At 37.1% G+C, this 19,298-nt stretch overlaps 2 pseudogenes; both read right to left on the reverse strand.

Annotated features, from left to right (window-relative positions):
• Positions 1-499: 499 nt before the first annotated feature.
• On the reverse strand, positions 500-10,241 carry LOC114411292 (annotated as a pseudogene).
• Positions 10,242-10,543: 302 nt separating this feature from the next.
• On the reverse strand, positions 10,544-11,977 carry LOC114411505 (annotated as a pseudogene).
• Positions 11,978-19,298: the final 7,321 nt, after the last annotated feature.

The following is a 19,298-nucleotide window of genomic DNA, read 5'->3' on the forward strand; positions in this document are numbered from 1 at the left end:
AAACCTCTCCTATATCAAACATGTGTGATAGCATTTTCTAGTCTAGGCAACATTAATATTATGTTTTGATTTTTCATGTTTTATTTTTTAATATTAATTTGAAGCTATTCCAATGAAAAATCTAACTGTTCTAGACAAAAAATCCAAAACTATATATAACTTTTTATATATTTTATTAACGTATTCAAGACGTATCGTATCTTTAATTTTAAAAATTTGCCGTATCTCCATATCTGTGTCGTATCTAGGCTTCATAGTGTATAACTGTAGTGTAGAGGCTGGAAAAAAATGTCCCTTTAAGCAAATGGAAAAATGTTACATCTTTCTCATCAGTCACCGCCCATGCACTGCATAGCCAGAGATATGGGAATCGGATCTGCAATCTTGTGATACCTTCAAAATTGGACCATTGAAAGTGTAACATTTCGGAATTTGGTTTTGGAAACGTTTGGGTTGGGAGGAATCAGATCTGCAGTCCTATGATACCTGTAAAATTGCAAAATTGATGCTAGAAATTGTGTATTTAAAGGATGAAGGAAGAGTTAATGCAGCACCGATAATGGAGAAACAAAGAAATTGGTTATAATTTGGTAACGAAATTAAAATGTTTTAAAAGAAGAAAATTTGAGGTGACTTTTTTTAATTGACACGGCTTAATTTAATTGGTGGGACACGAAAGAAGCCAGCTTCTTGGGACAGGTGATTTCAATCCGAAAACTTGATGTTCACACGCGTGGACACACACGTGTGTTGTGTCTCTGTGTATATTGTCCTGAACAATTACAAAACCAAACAAGAACAAAGGTTTCTCAGACTGAACAAACGTGTTTTACGGAGCTATACATAACAGTGGTGAAGCAAACAGTAGAAAGATTATGTTACATATCAAACATAGCTTTATTTTTCTGGTGGTAGTCACTGATCCAACCTTCTATTAGCTTTATCTCAGTCTCCCTCTGCTCTACCAACCAATCAGGATCATTTTTTGTTGAAGAACGTAAATCTATGTGGTGTGCACCCGAGGAATGGTTCAAGAAAAAAATGAATTAACTTCTTTCATCAATCAATGTTAGCAACATGCTCGAGAGTTTTAGGGACTCACTATTCACTCTGGTTTAAAAGTTATGTAAAGAAGTTGCATGTAGTTATAATCAATAAACCAAAACAAATGTAGCTTATACCAATGGCACATATAGGAGAATAATAGCAATAATTTTAGACAAGAGAATAGACTAAGCTCTTTACAGCAGAATCCTAACAAATTCAAAATAATCAAATGCTTTACCTTCTTCAGTGACAAGTGAAACCACACTTTCAGATATATTCTGCAAAATGCTGTAACGGAAACAATTTGCATATTAGAAACTGTCCAAGGTAATCATTGTTGGAAAAATATAAAACATAATAGCCAAGATATTTAAAGAATAAATATATATCACCTGCCACCACTCCATGGATCCAAGAGGCCATTTGAGAAAATTATATTGCTTCCAAATTTCTTCAAGGTGGCATGGATATCCTTCAAACAAGATGCCAGACATAGAAACACCAGGTTAAAACATCATACTATCAGCGTACTGCTTTAAGTTTTAATTGAGCATGCTTCATACAATCTATCCCAATGGCATCACCAAGGGATGGTACCATATATTTCAAAGTATCAACTATCTTTCATTTGTTTTCTGGAAGAATAAATTTGTGTTGCAAGCAGTAAGAGACTTCTGACAAAATTGATGTTGGCAAATCCACACATGTAACGTTGTCAAGCAAGAATAGAAAAAGTGTGGTAGTCACCTCATTAATCATATTACAGTTTAACACTTCAGCATGTGCCTTAATACTCATCACAGAACATTTCTATAGAGAAGGAAATCTCATTATTACAGAGTAACAACCCTGCAGAAAAGGCATGTTATAGCATATACTTGATATAGATAGCTTCAACAGCTGAAGCTAAAAAATAAGTTATTTTTCTATAATTTATATTTGCACACAATTTACTATAATTGCATATATATAACATTTTTCCTCATTTCCTCACTCAAATATTCCTCCAAGTCAAATTGCATATCAAATCACAAAACCCTTTCACAACTAGAAAAAGGAAATAGCTATCTTTACCTTTTCCTACTCCCTAATATAGCTTAGGTTAAACACATAATTTAGTCCTTGTACGAGTCGCAGACACCTTTAGTCCTTATACGTAAACACTTATTAAATTGGTCCCTGTACGTGCAAACATTATCAATTTGGTTCTTATCGTTACGATGTCGTTTACACACTCTTAATTTATTTCCTACATGTGCAGTGCATTCTTAATTTAGTCGCTCCATGTGTAGTGCATTCTCAGTTTGGTTCCTGTAAGAATTAAGAATGCATAAATGGTGTCACAACGGAAGGGACCAAATCGATAATGTTTGCAGATATAGGGACCAAATTAATAACCTTTTACATACAGGGGCCAAATTGAGAATCTAGAACACACGTGAAGACTAAATTATGCATTTAACCTAGAGGTTATTTACACGCATAAGTAATATGTTTGACACCTCTACTCGAAGAATACATTGATTCCATCGGTTCAAGTTATCAAATTATGAAGTAAGATTTAACTGTAGTTATTCCCTTACGTGCCCGCCAAATTCTGTAGTAATCCATTTTGGCCTTGGCTTCACTCCAAATTTCTTTAAGCATTCCTCTTGGATAGAAGTGTATTATACTCATACGGCAGAAACATGCTGGACTCCTGGCTGCTAGACATTGGCATAATCATTTCAGTGCAAGCCTATACCAAAGATAAGAAAAAATGGAACAAACCAAGATTAACAAAGGAACATATAAGTCAAGGCATTTCGTGCCATTAGGTCTAAATACTTATCCAGCAACTAATGAAAATAAAAAGGAGAAACAACGTTTAACTTTTGTAAACCTGCCAGTCCCAACCACTCATGCCATGGGGATCATCATCCAGTTCAAAACATTTAGCTTCTCCAGTATAATTGTAGTAGACATTCACTCCTTCATATATGCGCTCCAGAATACTAGTTCCTGGAAACAATCAGAAGTTTGTTGAAATATAAACTTGATTTGGGCCCAAATTAATTATTTGGTTCCTTGGACTTAGTTATTTTGGGCTTAAGTAATTATGGGTCATGTTTCTAGAGAATTCTTGTAGTGTTTGGAATGTCTAGATATTTCTTATGGTTTTAATATTCTCTAGAATACTCTTTGGATCTCTAGAGTTGAGAACTCTCTAGAATTAGTGTGTCTAGAGTTCTCCTTAGAGTAGTATAAATAGAGATGTAATCCTACACATTTGTATCAAGCAAAAATACAAAGTTCTCTCCTCCATAAAGAATTCTCCTTCCTATCAAGTTTCTATTCAAAGTCTCCAATATTCCTAAACACTTTTCCTAAACATAAAAAGCCTTATTTCCAACAAAGTGGTATTAGAGCTTCAAGATCCTCAAAAGATGGCGAATGGAGGTTTCCATTTCCAAATGCCGATGCTCACAAAGAACAACTATGATAATTGGAGTATCAAGATGAAGGCGCTACTAGGAGCTCAAGATGTGTGGGATATCGTAGAGAATGGCTTCGAGGAGCAAGATGAAGCCTCGCTAAGCCAAGGTGTAAAGGAGACGTTGAAGGAGTCAAGAAAGAGAGACAAGAAAGCTCTCTTTCTCATTTATCAATCGGTGGATGAAGATACATTTGAGAAGATATCCAACGCAACGACGGCCAAAGAAGCATGGGATAAGCTTCAAACTTGCAACAAAGGAGTTGAGCAGGTAAAAAAGATTCGTCTTCAAACTCTTAGAGGTGACTTTGAGCGTTTGTTTATGGAGGAGTCCGAGTCAATTTCTGATTATTTTTCTCGAGTATTGGCCGTAGTCAATCAACTTAAAAGAAATGGTGAAAATGTTGATGAGGTGAAGGTCATGGAAAAAATACTTCGAACTTTAAATCCAAGTTTTGACTTCATTGTTACCAACATTGAAGAAAACAAGGATTTAAAGACCATGACTATTGAGCAACTCATGGGTTCCTTACAAGCATACGAAGAAAAACAAAAGAGAAAAATTAAACAAAAGGAGGCTACGGAGCAACTACTACAACTCAACGTAAAGGAAGCAAACTATGCAAATTACAAGAGCCAAAGAGGACGAGGTGGCGGCCAAGATCGTGGACGTGGACGAGGACATGGAGGAGAAGGAAGAGGTGGTTACAACAACCACTCCAACAAATTCAACAATGGAGAAAGAAGTTGGAATCCACAAGTAACAAGAGGTCGTGGAAGAGGAAATTCATGGTCGAGGTATGACAAATCACAAATCAAGTGCTTCAATTGCAACAAGATTGGTCACTATGCATCCGAGTGTAGATTCTCGAAGAAGGTTGAAGAGAAAGCTAACTTTGTAGAAGAAAAAGGCGGAGAAGAAGAAACTTTGCTACTCGCGTGCCAAAACAAATTTGAAGAGAAAAGAAACAAGTGGTACCTCGACACCGGCGCAAGCAACCACATGTGCGGCGATAAAAGCATGTTCGTGGAGATCAATGAAGCAGCAACTGGCGATGTCTCATTTGGAGACGACTCAAAGATACCAGTCAAAGGCAAAGGTAAAATTCTCATACGTTTGAAGAATGGGAGTCATCAATTCATATCCAATGTCTACTATGTGCCTAACATGAAGAATAATATTTTGAGCTTGGGACAATTATTAGAGAAAGGCTATGACATCCATTTGAAAGAACATAGTCTTTTCTTAAGATATTGTAGACATAACTTGATTGCTAAGGTGCCTATGTCAAAGAATAGAATGTTCCTCTTGAACATTCAAAATGATGTGGCAAAGTGTCTCAAGGCTTGCTATACCGACTCTTCGTGGCTATGGCATCTACGGTTCGGGCACCTCAACTTCGACGGTCTAGAACGTTTAGCGAAGAAGGAGATGGTGAGAGGCTTGCCTAGCATTAACCACCCAGACCAACTTTGCGAAGGATGTCTAATTGGGAAGCAATTTCGTAAAAGTTTTCCAAAGGAATCAACAACAAGAGCAACAAAGCCGCTAGAGCTCATACACACCGATGTTTGTGGACCAATCAAACCCAATTCATTTGGTAAGAATAAGTACTTTCTCCTCTTTATTGATGATTATTCCAGAAAAACCTGGGTTTATTTCTTGAAGGAGAAATCAGAAGTGTTTGAAAACTTTAAGAAGTTCAAAGCCCTCGTGGAGAAAGAAAGTGGTCTTTCCATCAAGGCCATGAGATCTGATCGAGGAGGAGAGTTCACTTCAAATAAGTTCATCAAATATTGTGAAGACCATGGAATCCGTCGCCCACTGACAGTGCCAAGATCGCCACAACAAAATGGAGTAGCAGAGAGAAAGAACCGGACCATACTTAACATGGTGCGAAGCATGCTCAAGAGCAAGAAGATGCCGAAGGAGTTTTGGGCTGAAGCAGTGGCATGTGCAGTTTACCTAACAAATCGTTCTCCAACAAGAAGCGTGCATGAGAAGACACCACAAGAAGCATGGAGTGGAAGGAAGCCCGGGATCTCTCACCTCAAAGTGTTTGGAAGCATTGCCTATACCCATGTTCCAGACGAAAAGAGGACAAAGCTTGATGATAAAAGTGAGAAGTACGTGTTTGTGGGTTACGACTCAAGATCCAAGGGGTACAAGCTCTATAATCCAAATAGTAGAAAGATCGTCATAAGTCGCGACGTGGAGTTCGACGAAGAAGATTGTTGGGATTGGATTGTTCAAGAAGATAAGTATGATTTTCTTCCTTATTTTGAAGAAGATGATGAAATTGAACAACCAATCATAGAGGAACATATTACACCACCTGCCTCACCGACACCAAGGCTGGATGAAACAAGTTCAAGTGAGAGGACACCGCGACTAAGGAGCATTGAAGAGATTTATGAGGTAACCACAAACCTAAACGACATTAACCTCTTTTGTCTTTTTGGTGATTGTGAGCCTCTAAGCTATCAAGAAGCAGCGGAAAACATAAAGTGGAAAGACGCCATGGACGAAGAAATCAAGTCAATCACGAAGAATGATACGTGGGAACTTACTACACTTCCACGAGGACACAAAGCAATTGGAGTAAGATGGGTGTACAAGGCAAAGAAGAATGCTAAAGGAGAAGTGGAGAGATACAAAGCAAGATTGGTGGCTAAAGGCTATAGTCAAAGACAAGGAATTGACTATGATGAGGTATTTGCTCCTATTGCTCGTCTTGAAACTATTAGACTGATCATTTCTTTGGCAGCCCAAAATAAATGGAAGATCTATCAAATGGATGTGAAGTCAGCCTTCTTGAATGGTTTTCTCGAAGAAGAAGTCTATATTGAGCAACCACTGGGCTATGAAATAAAAGGGCAAGAAGAAAAAGTCTTGAAGTTGAAGAAGGCGTTGTACGGTCTCAAGCAAGCACCGAGAGCTTGGAATGTTCGAATCGACAAGTACTTTCAAGACAAGAACTTCATCAAGTGTCCATATGAGCATGCACTCTATATCAAAGCGCAAAGTGGAGATATTTTGATTGTGTGTTTGTATGTAGATGACTTGATCTTTACAGGGAACAATCCAAGCATGTTCGAAGAGTTCAAGAAAGATATGTCAAATGAATTTGAGATGACGGATATGGGGCTCATGGCATATTATCTCGGCATCGAAGTAAAACAAGAAGACAAAGGAATTTTCATCACCCAAGAAGGCTATGCCAAAGAAGTCCTTAAGAAGTTCAAGATGGATGACGCCAATCCAGTTGGCACCCCGATGGAATGTGGCAATAAGTTGAGCAAGCATGAAAAAGGAGAGAATGTGGATCCAACTCTTTACAAAAGTTTGGTTGGAAGTTTACGTTACTTGACATGTACAAGGCCGGATATTCTCTATGTTGTAGGAGTAGTAAGTCGTTACATGGAAGTTCCAACCACAACTCACTTCAAGGCGGCAAAGAGAATCCTTCGATACATCAAAGGTACAACAAACTTTGGTTTGCACTATTACTCTTCTGACAATTATGACATTGTTGGCTATAGTGATAGCGATTGGAGTGGAGACTTGGATGATAGAAAGAGCACTACTGGTTTTGTGTTCTTTATGGGAGATACTGCTTTCACTTGGATGTCAAAGAAGCAACCAATAGTCACACTATCAACTTGTGAAGCTGAGTATGTCGCTGCCACATCATGCGTTTGTCATGCAATTTGGCTAAGGAACTTGTTGAAAGAGTTAAAAATGCCACAAGAAGAACCTATGGAAATATGTGTTGACAATAAATCAGCACTCGCTTTGGCAAAGAATCCAGTCTTTCATGAAAGAAGTAAGCACATCGACACCCGTTACCACTTCATAAGAGAATGCATTGAGAAGAAGGAGGTAAAGTTGAAGTATGTGATGTCTCAAGATCAAGCTGCCGACATTTTCACAAAGCCACTCAAGTTGGAAACTTTCGTGAAGCTAAGGAGTATGCTTGGAGTCACAAATCAAGTTTAAGGGGGGATGTTGAAATATAAACTTGATTTGGGCCCAAATTAATTATTTGGTTCCTTGGACTTAGTTATTTTGGGCTTAAGTAATTATGGGTCATGTTTCTAGAGAATTCTTGTAGTGTTTGGAATGTCTAGATATTTCTTATGGTTTTAATATTCTCTAGAATACTCTTTGGATCTCTAGAGTTGAGAACTCTCTAGAATTAGTGTGTCTAGAGTTCTCCTTAGAGTAGTATAAATAGAGATGTAATCCTACACATTTGTATCAAGCAAAAATACAAAGTTCTCTCCTCCATAAAGAATTCTCCTTCCTATCAAGTTTCTATTCAAAGTCTCCAATATTCCTAAACACTTTTCCTAAACATAAAAAGCCTTATTTCCAACAAAGTTAACTCAATTTCCAGGTTGCATTACAAAAATCAGTCAAGGAACATTTGAACATATGAAAGACAACAGGACTAAATTGGGAAAACAAAAGCACCTTATATACAAGTGTGTACAAATAATAAGATATTCCATCATCATATACTACGAATTCGATACCATACGAACCTCCCTGATGGGATGTTCAGGCAGAGTCATCATGAATTCAGCAGGATATGGGTAGTTCACCATTGCCAAATAACTATAAGCAGCCTCCACCCAGTCATACAGATCTTTAGTCCTATTCAATTTCCTTCCATTAATTTAACTAAATCAGCACAAGAGAAATAACAAAACATGGATATCACCATTCACAATCATGTGACACAGAAACAGACACATATTTCTAAATGCCTTACTGACATAAGTTGAAAGTTTTGGTCAGAAGCTCAAGCCCATTATTTGTTTGGCCTGCAGATGCCATCTCATTCCATGACTGTTTTATATAGTTAAAGCAAATGAAACTTTCACGCTATGGAGTATGTACACAAACAATAGAGTAAAACCGTTAGTATAATATACTGATCACAACACTGGCAAATACCTGAACAACTTGCGACGACTCACTGACTTACCTTAAAAGCATTGGAAACAAGGTCATAGAAAGTTTCAGGTGGCACAATGTCTTCAAATTGAAGAATCGGAGCAGAAGAAGCAAGTGCCCCAACAGCAACATGAGGATACTTGAGTCTCATCCATGCTGCCAACACTGTAAAAAAATGTTAAAAAAAAGTTATAAAACTAACTATTCATAACTCACTATGACATGTTCTCGGATTTGCTTAAATTATATACATAGTTCTTAGAATTTGGATTTAAACTCACTGGGGTCAGCCTAATGGTGAGGATTTGGATCGTTTTAACGCAGTCTTAGGTTCTATTTTAATTGATGTCATTGTACACACACAAAAAGCTAGCCCCAGGGGTCATGATTCCTCCTTACTTATATTTACTTATATACACCATATCACTCGTCAATATGGAATCTCCAACACATCCCAAGGGTTGGACAACTAAATCGTGTTTGAGGGACTGGACATTTGTGAATGATCCAATAATTGCCCCTCCAATAACAACCATCGACAAATGTTAATTGTTAATTTGTGTCAACGGAAGGATTTGAACCATGAAATCTTCTTCTCTCCCTTCTTCCTTTTCTACCGAGTTAATCTTATATCTCCTAACAACCACTGTACTATGATACTACATTAGAATTTTGGTGTAACTCAACCCCAAAGGTTAGTTTTTGAATAGAGGGTTGGCGTCACTTAATTGCTTACTTCCACCATATGATCCTCCAAACAAGATAACGGGGCAATCCTTAGTGGAGAAATTATGCTTGAGATCAGCGATGAGAACGGAAAAATCAGCGAGCGCTTGTTCAGAGGTGAGATACGACAATGTAGTGACATTCTTATACGCTTCCTCTGCACTTCCGTAAGGCACGGACTCGCCGTAATATTGATGCTGCCACATTAGAAAAGAGTTGTGAAATTGAGAATTTCGTTAAGCGAAGGTGGAAAGACCGGTTTGGATAAGCTTAGGCAAAAGGACTTTTAGGAGAAGAAAATTAGAAAAAAGAAAAGAAAAATTCTCTGCAAGCTAATTTTAATTTATGCACAAGTTAATTTGTAAAAGTTATGGTATAATTCCTCTAAAAAAGATGAGAAAACTTCTATAAATTAGTTCGTGCATAAGTTAACTTGAGCTTAACGAGGCTTGGGTTTACTTCGGGGAAAACCACCATGGCTCCGAAGCGAGGGGCGATTTCCCAGACGACGCCGGTGTTTTGGGCGAACCATTCGATGTCGTCTTCGTTGCCAGAGTAGAAGAAAACCGGGCCCAGGCGCCGTGGGCCCACCCAGTGTTCGGTGCTGATAAGGTAGCGCTGCGGGAAAGTGGGTAGCTCCGAGAAGCTGAAGTGGTCGAGGCTCTGTTGGATGCACCTAGTTTCGTAGTGGAATTGCGGCGGTGGCTCGGAATGGGTTCGTGCTGTTGCTGCGAATTTTCCTAGGAATTTCGGCCAATGCTTCAACGCGAGTGGTTGTGCTGAGTAAGAGAGTACGATGATGACGGAAAGAGTGAAGACAAGCGTGCAACCAGTAACTAATTGTGTTATTACCCGTTCTCCCTCTGATCTGTCAAATGATACATTCCCCTTAGTTTGAGCTCTGTCTCTGGTGAGAGGTGTGTACCTAAAAAGGAAATTCAACGATAAAGTCACTATCTGTTTTATTGATAAAGTCAGTATCTGTTTTATGGTGACGATGGTTATCGAGTTGCTAATTGCCCCAGTATTATGTGAGTAGTGTTAATCGGTTGATAGAAACCGACTACATGTAGGATCCGTAGAATATGATATGATTTCATGAAATTTTGTTACGAGGATAGGGATTTTGTATTTGAGGATAAGATAATCTCCTAGTATCTAATTTAATTTAAGTAAAAGATAAAAATTAAGTGATAATTTTTCTTGCTTGTTGTTATTTCATATATTATGGTATTTATAATTGAAGCTACATGGGATATTGACACTAATGACCTCAACAAAGGAGATAAGATAATAACCGAATAGAAATATCCTAAGTGGTTGTAACGCTTGCCAACAGGATGAGAGCAAGGAATATGTTGTATGTGAATCAAGCATAGTCACAAGTGCTGGTATTTGCATCCTTTTGAGCCTACTCTTCCTTTGGGCTGTATTGCTATCATTACCCACCACTGGAAAACAACCTTGTTCTCAAGGTTGGGCAACAAAAACAAAATTGAAACAGGGATGGGTTTAGAAAAAAAACAAAAATTGGTGGGCTTGTTTAGGCCTTGAGAATGTTGGAAAGCAAAGGACCAAAATGGTGTCATGTGGGAAAGCAAAACCCAATCCTTCTTTTTCTTTCTCAATAGTGTTATTTTTTTTTTATTCTCTTTACTACAGAAACTATGCCTAACCCTAAGGTCGTCTTCTACATGACCATCAACGGTTAACCTGCTAGCCACATCGTGGTGGAGCTCTATGCCAACATGACTTCCTGCATTGCTGGGAACTTTCACGCACTCTACTTCGACGAGAAGGGCATAAGGCAGAGTGGCAAGCCCCTTCACTACAAGGGCTCGTCCTTCCACCGCGTGATCTCGAGCTTCATGTGTCAGGGTGGCCACTTCACCGCCGGAAAGGAATTGGCGGTGAGTCGATCTATGGCGCCAAATTTTCCTTGAAGAAACACATCGGTCCCAATATCCTTTCCATGGTGAACGCCAGTCCAGGAACCAACAGATGATAGTTCTTCATTTGCACAGAGAAGACAGACTAGCTTGACGGAATCGAGAGATGATGGATGATGTTGAATGTTGGTGCGAAGGTTTTTAGAAGGAGAATGGCTCTGGTGAAAGAGGGGAAAACTTGGAAGGGAGGAGCAGGACCGCGCCAACCATGGAGGTGGAGAAGGCAGTGGTTTGTGCGTCACCATTCTTGTCACTGACCTTGTTGATGGCTCTGCTACACCAACGAAGGCGGGAGTGAACAGAGACGTTTGGTGCTTGGAGACGGAGGATGTTGGAAGGAACGATATCAAAGGCGGTGAGCACTGAGGCAGTTGCGTAGTGCGATTTGGCGAAATATGAAGACACGTGCTATGGGGGGCACGTGGGAAATTGGCTTTTCTGCGCTCCTATGAAGAAGTGTGCTGACGGGGAGGCTTAATGACTGTTGATGTTGTCCTGATTGTTGCATTTGCTAGGTTGTGTTTACATGTAGCAGTGTTAACTTGTGAACGAAACGGTGGATATGGCAGTGGGGGTGGTGGCGACAAATACGATGGTTGTGGAAGGGAGGCATTTATATTCTCAAGAGGTAGGGCAAGACATTTTATGGTTTAGGTGGTCATCGTGGAGGTGGGAGATGAAGGTTGAAGAGTTTTCCCAGTACCGCACAAGGCTAGCAAGTAGTTTTGAGTACTCTCAAAATTAGTCCCAAGGGATTGAGTTGGGTGTTCATAAGAAAAATGTGAGTGGTGAAACATAAGGGATGAAACTTGTGGGGGGGGGGGGGGGGTAGAATAAGTGCAGATGTAGGTGGCGGTGGATGGCTGTGCGAATAGGCTGCCACAGATAAAGGTGGGGAGTAGTCATGGGAGGCAGGGTAGCGACAAGTCAGACCAATTGTTACGAGCAGAGAGATTTTGTCTTGTATTCGAGGACAAGGTAACCTCCTAGTATCTAATCTATTCTAAGTAAAAGATAAAACTGAGTGATAATTTTCTTTGCTTGTTATTTCATATATCATGGTATTTATAATTGCAGCTACATGGGATATTGACACTAATAGCCTCAACAAAGACACTAATAGCCTCAACAAAGGAGACAAGATAATAACAAAATGAAAATATCCTAATAACAAAATTGTAGGAATATACTAAGTGATTGTAATGGTTTGCCGACAAGATAAGAGCAAGGAATATGCTAACCGCGAATCAAGCATAGTCATGAAGGTAAGTGGTATCTGCATCTTTTAGGGCCTACTCTCCCTTTGGGCAATGTGGCTTTCAAATTTCTTATATGAATATTTTTATTTTATAGAGACAAAATATTTATTAAATTTTCATCATCAAATATTATATGGTTGGGAAGAAAACTTAATGCGTAATCGTACTAATGACTTTATTTTAATGTATCATTATCACTTTTGTAATTCTCATTTACTACATAAATAAATAAATAATTTCATTTCTTCAATATATACTGTCACTTACTCAGCAAAAATCCTATTTTTCTCTCCCACAAATTTGGAAATTAGTTTGCCCAATTTTTTGTCCTAGACAATTTCAGCAACTCGGCAGATTTGAAGCATTTACATAACGCTTTGCCTGGCAAAAGTTTACCTTAATCTAGAGGACTGACTAGAAGAATCAACTAGTGACTACTGTGCATGCACTATTGTTAAAGTCTGTCCTAAAAATGGGTTTATGCTTGGAATATATGCTCTGGTAGTTAATTAGAACCTTCTAATTCGGAATTTACATATATTCTTTGCTCAGTGTAGGACGCAAGAATAATCATAGGTCAACCTGAACTTTTCACATTTGCGTTACCTTCATCGGAATCAGAATCAGGATTATACGATATTAAAGATGCTTATGCCGTTTGACATACGAAATTACTCGCTTTCAAAAATAATTCTTATAATAATGAAATCCACGACAGCTGGATTTTATAAGAATTGGAATTATATTCTTTTGTACATTTTGCACTCCATTAGGGGCACACAATCACCCTTTGGATCATCTAAACACGGTTCTTTGTGCCCTATAAACCCTAACAACCCATGCTTTACTAACACGTTCTCACGATGCAATGTCAAATACTCAAATGTAAAGAGAAAATCTCAACATATTAAATAAATGGAGCAATTAGATGCCTTGATTCTACATATGCATGGTAATTAAGCGCAAGTTTGTATTAGTTTTTCTTAGAAAAAATAAAATAAAATAGAATAAATTCTGAAAGCTCAACCTTTAAATTTGAGAAGATTATCGAGGGATAATATTCTTTTCATATCGCGAATAAGTTCAATTTATACCTATATAAGACAATTTAATTTACAAAAGGCGTTGATATTCTGCGTTCGATGAAATCATTTGGAGAACGATGTTTCAGACTAAAGCATGTTGAGTTATCAAAACAAAACTAACTAATACAACTATATATTGATTAAATTTGTCCTATTATTGTTTTTCAAGCATGCATTGGAATTCCTTGTGTAGTTCACACTATGTGTGTAAACAAGAGTAACCTCCGAATAAAGATGATAATGATGAGATCTTCCAAGAATTTTGCGTCTTAATTTTAAAATAATACTTTTAAGACACTGGCAATTTATAAAATCCTAATACGGTAAGTGTCAACCACAAAGAATCTTGGTGTTAATTCCGTGCAACTTTCAATTTATAGGGTCGTCACTGATCATCAGTTTTTCAACATAGTTTGCTCTACATTCACGGATTCAAGGTGCTAACTGCCAACTAACTTGAGGTGCTGCACAAACTTTGCTAATCATTCAAAACATGCGCGATCAAATCATGGTTAGCAACCAACAGGTCATTTTTTCAAGTAGTATTTGATCTTCTTAAGTAAAATTTTAAATTTAAATCATATGAATAAAAAAATATAATTAAAAAAAAATTCAATCGATGATCACTGATTAATTAAATTTTTTGATGGAGACTAATCATTAATAAAATCAACAAATATTTCATATCAATATTTTCATAATTAAAAAAATATAACCCGCAAAAAAAAAAGGAATAGTATAGTCATGACTTGAAATTTAGAAATTCCATGGAGTTCATTGCGTGACGGCAGAATAGAAATTAATAGAGGGGTCATTAATTATTGAAATTGCTTCCTGGCGGCATGTTCTTAAATTCTCAGCCTGAATACCATTATTCAACTACCAAAAGCAATGTTTCTCAAACTGTCTGGTCTAATTTTAGACTGTGTTCTCACTAGTTCCTGTCCATTGATTTGGCACATCTACTAGGGTCCATGGTGTTTTCAGCCTGAATACCATTATTCAACACAGACCCAGGGTCTTCAGCTACATCATCTAGCTCTGACTTTTTTGAATGAGTCCATCTCAGAAACCATAATTTCAACGATTCCACCTCCCCCGTGATTGACCTTTCATCGACCCTCAATATATCAAGACAAGACAGTTTTTTTTTACGCATGGAATTGGTTGATAATTTACCTCATCATGACTAATTGATTATGGCCTATGTTGTATTATCACTATTATGTGATATAAGCATTTGGAAAATTCTTAAATTAGAAATCATATATTAAACTCCACCTTAGAAAATGATCAATATGTCAATGAAACTAGCTAGATTAAAATAGGAGGAATTATGGTCCCTAATTTTAGAAATTTGGTTGCAGGACTATAGCCAACCAAATAGCGAATTTGGTTTTACGTTTCGAATGCGATTTTAATATTTAGGATATGATTTAAAGAAATTAATCTTTATACTTTTCACATCTAAATGTGATTTCTTTCTTCTTAAGGAGTTTCCAAATACACACCTAGACTCTTTTATTAGGCTTGACTTCAACATTGTAAGCTGATATATATATATACACTAGAGTACTTGTAGAGTCGAACGAACCTGTTATCATAGCCTATGAACCTTTGCAATTTGCATAGTTATGGACTTATGGTTAGGAGAGGTATTTTACTATGAGGATTATTAGTGCGCATATTGCACCCTTAGATCCAATATATTAAAGTCCACATCAGAAAATGATCAATACAGTATATGTTAATGGAAACTAGCTAGATTAAAAGAGGAGGAATTATGGTCCCTAATTTTAGAAATTAGGTGGCAATAATTTCATGCCTTGATCGACCTGGGGTCTGGCGGTCTGCTCCTGAATGATGAAAGATTTATAGTGTCCCAAATATATACATCCACCAATTCATCATGGTGATCCACTTGTGCTGGGCAACGTACGCATGGAGCAAATCCCTCGTTATTATTGATTATCAATATATGGAGTTAATGCATGCAATGTATTTATTAATATTATTAATACTATGGGGTACCCCAGACCCATATGTATATATATATATATATATATATATATAGGCTCATGATCATGGAGAGGCTACGCATGTGCCTAGGTCCTATGATGTTCACACTCATCCTCGAACTGTGCTATCTCCTCCACTGACAACACTACATTTGTACCCCAAGAGGATATGTCTCCTTTTCATCTGCGTAAGTGCCTCGGGTCCTTCTTGCCTTAACTTTGTGCCAACGTAAGAGCCAAAGCCCTTCCAAGTACTGTTTCTACTTTCTATCCCTTACCACCGTATCTAGTATCATTAAGAAGGCAATATCTTTTTAGTTTTAGGTTATATGTTTTTTTTTTTGTGAAATAGATTATATGCTTATTTGAATTGCTCCTCATCACCATATATCTAATATCATTAAGAAGTCAATCTCTTTGTGGGTTATGTTTATATATTTGATCGATTTGGATATATTAGAATTACTAATACTTTAATATACTATTCTTTAGAATTACTGTTTATTCTCGATCTTAACTAAAATCTTAAATTTAACTCTTGTAGATAGAAAAATAAAATTGGGAGAAAAGATCTCAATCTCATCAAAGAAGATCATCAAGATTTTTTGACAGATGATTAATCATTAATTAATTTGATAAATATTTTGTATAAATAATATGATAATAAAAAAATATACTATTGATTTTGTTTTTATTAAATACTGAGATTATTTACTTTATTTTTTACTCCAAAGGTGTTGAAATAATGTTTTTTTTATATAGGATCATCTCTGCTCTATCTACAAGTATCCCATAGTAATTAGTATTGATATATATGTGGGACCTGGTACCCGTGGTATTGAGTTTTTGACACTCACTGCTTCGGGGAAAGTCACACATTAGTGGGGTGACATTGCTGTTCCGTGCTTTCACTACTTTTAAACGCAAGCATGATGGTTATGTGTGAAATCTTCAGCCAGTAAGTCTTAGAAAAGAGAGTTCAAGTGGGGCAAGCGAAAAGCTTTCGCTTTATTCATTCATAGATTAGTCGGTGCGTTTGTTGGATGGATGTTCTATCCCTCACTCACGGCTTGAAATAATATGAAACAAGCAAAATTCATTCATAGTATGTAATATTCTGACTAGGCTTTGGCTGTCCTTTCCCCACGAATGATTCTCACTTTGACGGTTTCTAGCTACTTGCTGAGCTAGCCATCCACTCTCTCTTATGACCATACTATGAACTTTTCATCTACCCGGTTTGTAGATAAGGGTAAGATTATCATACTCGTAATTTTGCGTAGATGGGTGAAAGTTCTATAAACTCGACTCGTAGAATCGAATAGTAAATTCTTAAAAGTTTACTCAAATAAAAAAATATATTAATATTCCTTTATATAAAATCATAAATAAATATTTTAACCCTAAAATAAATGAAAATAATAAATTTTAACAATAATTCAATAAACTAACATAGTCCACAATCCATACTTAATCTAACATAAATTCATACCATACAAAATATAAGTTCTTAAAATAAAAACACTTAAAAAAAGAAATAATTCAAATGTTCATCAATCCTCTAATAAAATCATCTCCAATATCACCACCACCACCATCATCTGCATCTCCATCATCTTCAAGCTCTTTCTCAATTGAGAAGTGATCTTTCACATTGTCATTCAATACCAAATTGTCAATATCAAATGCATCCAAAGTTGGATCGGTTAAATTTCCTCCAACCAAATCAATATTACTTCCGCTACCACTTTCCCCTAAAGGTTGCTCTTGCTCAACTTGGAGATTGTCTTCATAAAAAATATCACATCCCTCTTTTGTTTATCCATTCATCATCAGATTTCATATCTTCAAATGGAAGAGCAACATTTTTTCTTGTTTGTCTACTTTTGAGCTTCAAGTTGTACATGACATAAACTAAGTCATTCATTTTCTTTTGATGCAAACAGTTTCTCCTTTTTGTATGAACCTATAAATAATATAAACTCAAAGTTGATAACTTAACTAAAGTCTATAGTGTAAACTAAACAAAAACAAATATTAAGAAACACAAATAAAGTCATGAAGTTCAATTATCATTTCAAATGAGCTCCAATTACGCTCACATCACTACTAAAAACAACATATTCCACGACATGCATTTAAAGGCGATGTTATTTTTGTAAATACTAACAATATTTCAAAGACGGTTTTCATGAAATCGTCTTTGAATGGTATAAAACAAAGGTCGCTTTGTTTTACACTATTCAAAGACGGTTTCACAAAAACCGTCTTTAAATTTGCGTAATTTTAAATTTGAACGTGTGACTCTTCATCTCCTCGCTTCGCTGGCTCTCCTCTTTCCAATGTCTCTCTCTTATTCCCAATGTTTTCTCTCATCTTCCCTAGGCTCTCGAGAAGACGCGTTCACCACCGAAACCAAACCCAATCTAGTAGGTGAGCAACAGATTCACACATTTGCGAAACAACTTCTTCATATTGACACCACTATCTTTTTCCTCTTCACATTGCTCAAGGTTTCAACATCATCATCAGTGCTATTCTAGAACAAGTGCCCCTATCCAGTGTGGCCTGGGATCCAGCCTAGTGTAGGAAAGCCCGTTCTGGCCCGCGGAGGCTTCAAGGTCGCCTTAAACCGAGCCTACTCCCTCCAGTTACTCACCCTCTAATCCGGGTGCTTCTGGGGCCACCACGGTTGCACCTTCGACATCAACAAGCACGAGTGCTACGCCACCGATGACTGCGGCGGGTTCCTCTTCTGCAATAGCACCGGCGGAAGTCCACCAGCAACCCTAGCGGAGTTGACCCTCAGCGGGTCCCTCTTTTGCCATGAAGCTGAAATTCTACTCTCTCTCTCTCTCTCTGTCTCTTGTTCTTATCCATTGCATTGAAAAGTAGCACCATCACCACCCCCACGTCTTACCCCTTCTTTCATAAATATGCGTCTCTGCAACTACATGTTTACCACCACCACCTTGTTCTTCACATCATCCTCATCATCTTCTTTAATCAATTGACTCTTTGTTCCTCCCTCTATCCTTTCGGTGTGTTCTTTCTTCTCTTTTCTCTCTTTTTTATTCTTTTTCCTCAGATCTTAGTTTTGCATTTCGCCCCTTATCGTTTTGTTGATTTTTTTGTTTGTTTTGGATCTCAGGATGGAGCCCATGGACATTGTTAGGAAGGCCAAGGAAGACGCTTCTCTTCCTAAAGGTATGTGTATTCCTCTTTTTTTTTTTTTAGATTTGTGATTTTTTCAATGTTAAATTAAAGAATAAATTAGGGAATTTTGATAAATAGTTTTTATTTATTTATAAAATTGGTATTTCTTGCAGCGACAATGACAAAAATTATTAAAGAGATGTGTTGTGTCGGTAAAGGTTCCAACGCCCTTTTTTATTTGTTTTTGTTTTTTATTTTAATTGTTGACTAAAATTCTATCAGCTTCAGTGTTTTTTCCCCTTCTTTGAGATATAGTATGAATTTTTCCTTGAATCAATATCTCATGGATGGGAGTAAGTGTATAACTATATCCTTGTCAATTTTGAATTTGGTGTATACTCTGATATCTAATAATCATCAAACACTCTCAGCTATTCACGAGGACATAATATGATTCTGAGATTATGAATCTAAAATGGAGGAATAGAGTAGACGTATAGACACCTTCAAAGCAACAACATTGTAGCGATTATCAACTCCCTTCTCAATCCATATATACCTGAGTGCTAGAATATTTTTGTAGAAAAAAAAATTAACAGAACCATGATATTTTGTTTTAGAT

This window comes from Glycine soja, chromosome 5, assembly GCF_004193775.1.
Source record: "Glycine soja cultivar W05 chromosome 5, ASM419377v2, whole genome shotgun sequence".
Classification (NCBI taxonomy): Eukaryota; Viridiplantae; Streptophyta; class Magnoliopsida; order Fabales; family Fabaceae; genus Glycine; species Glycine soja.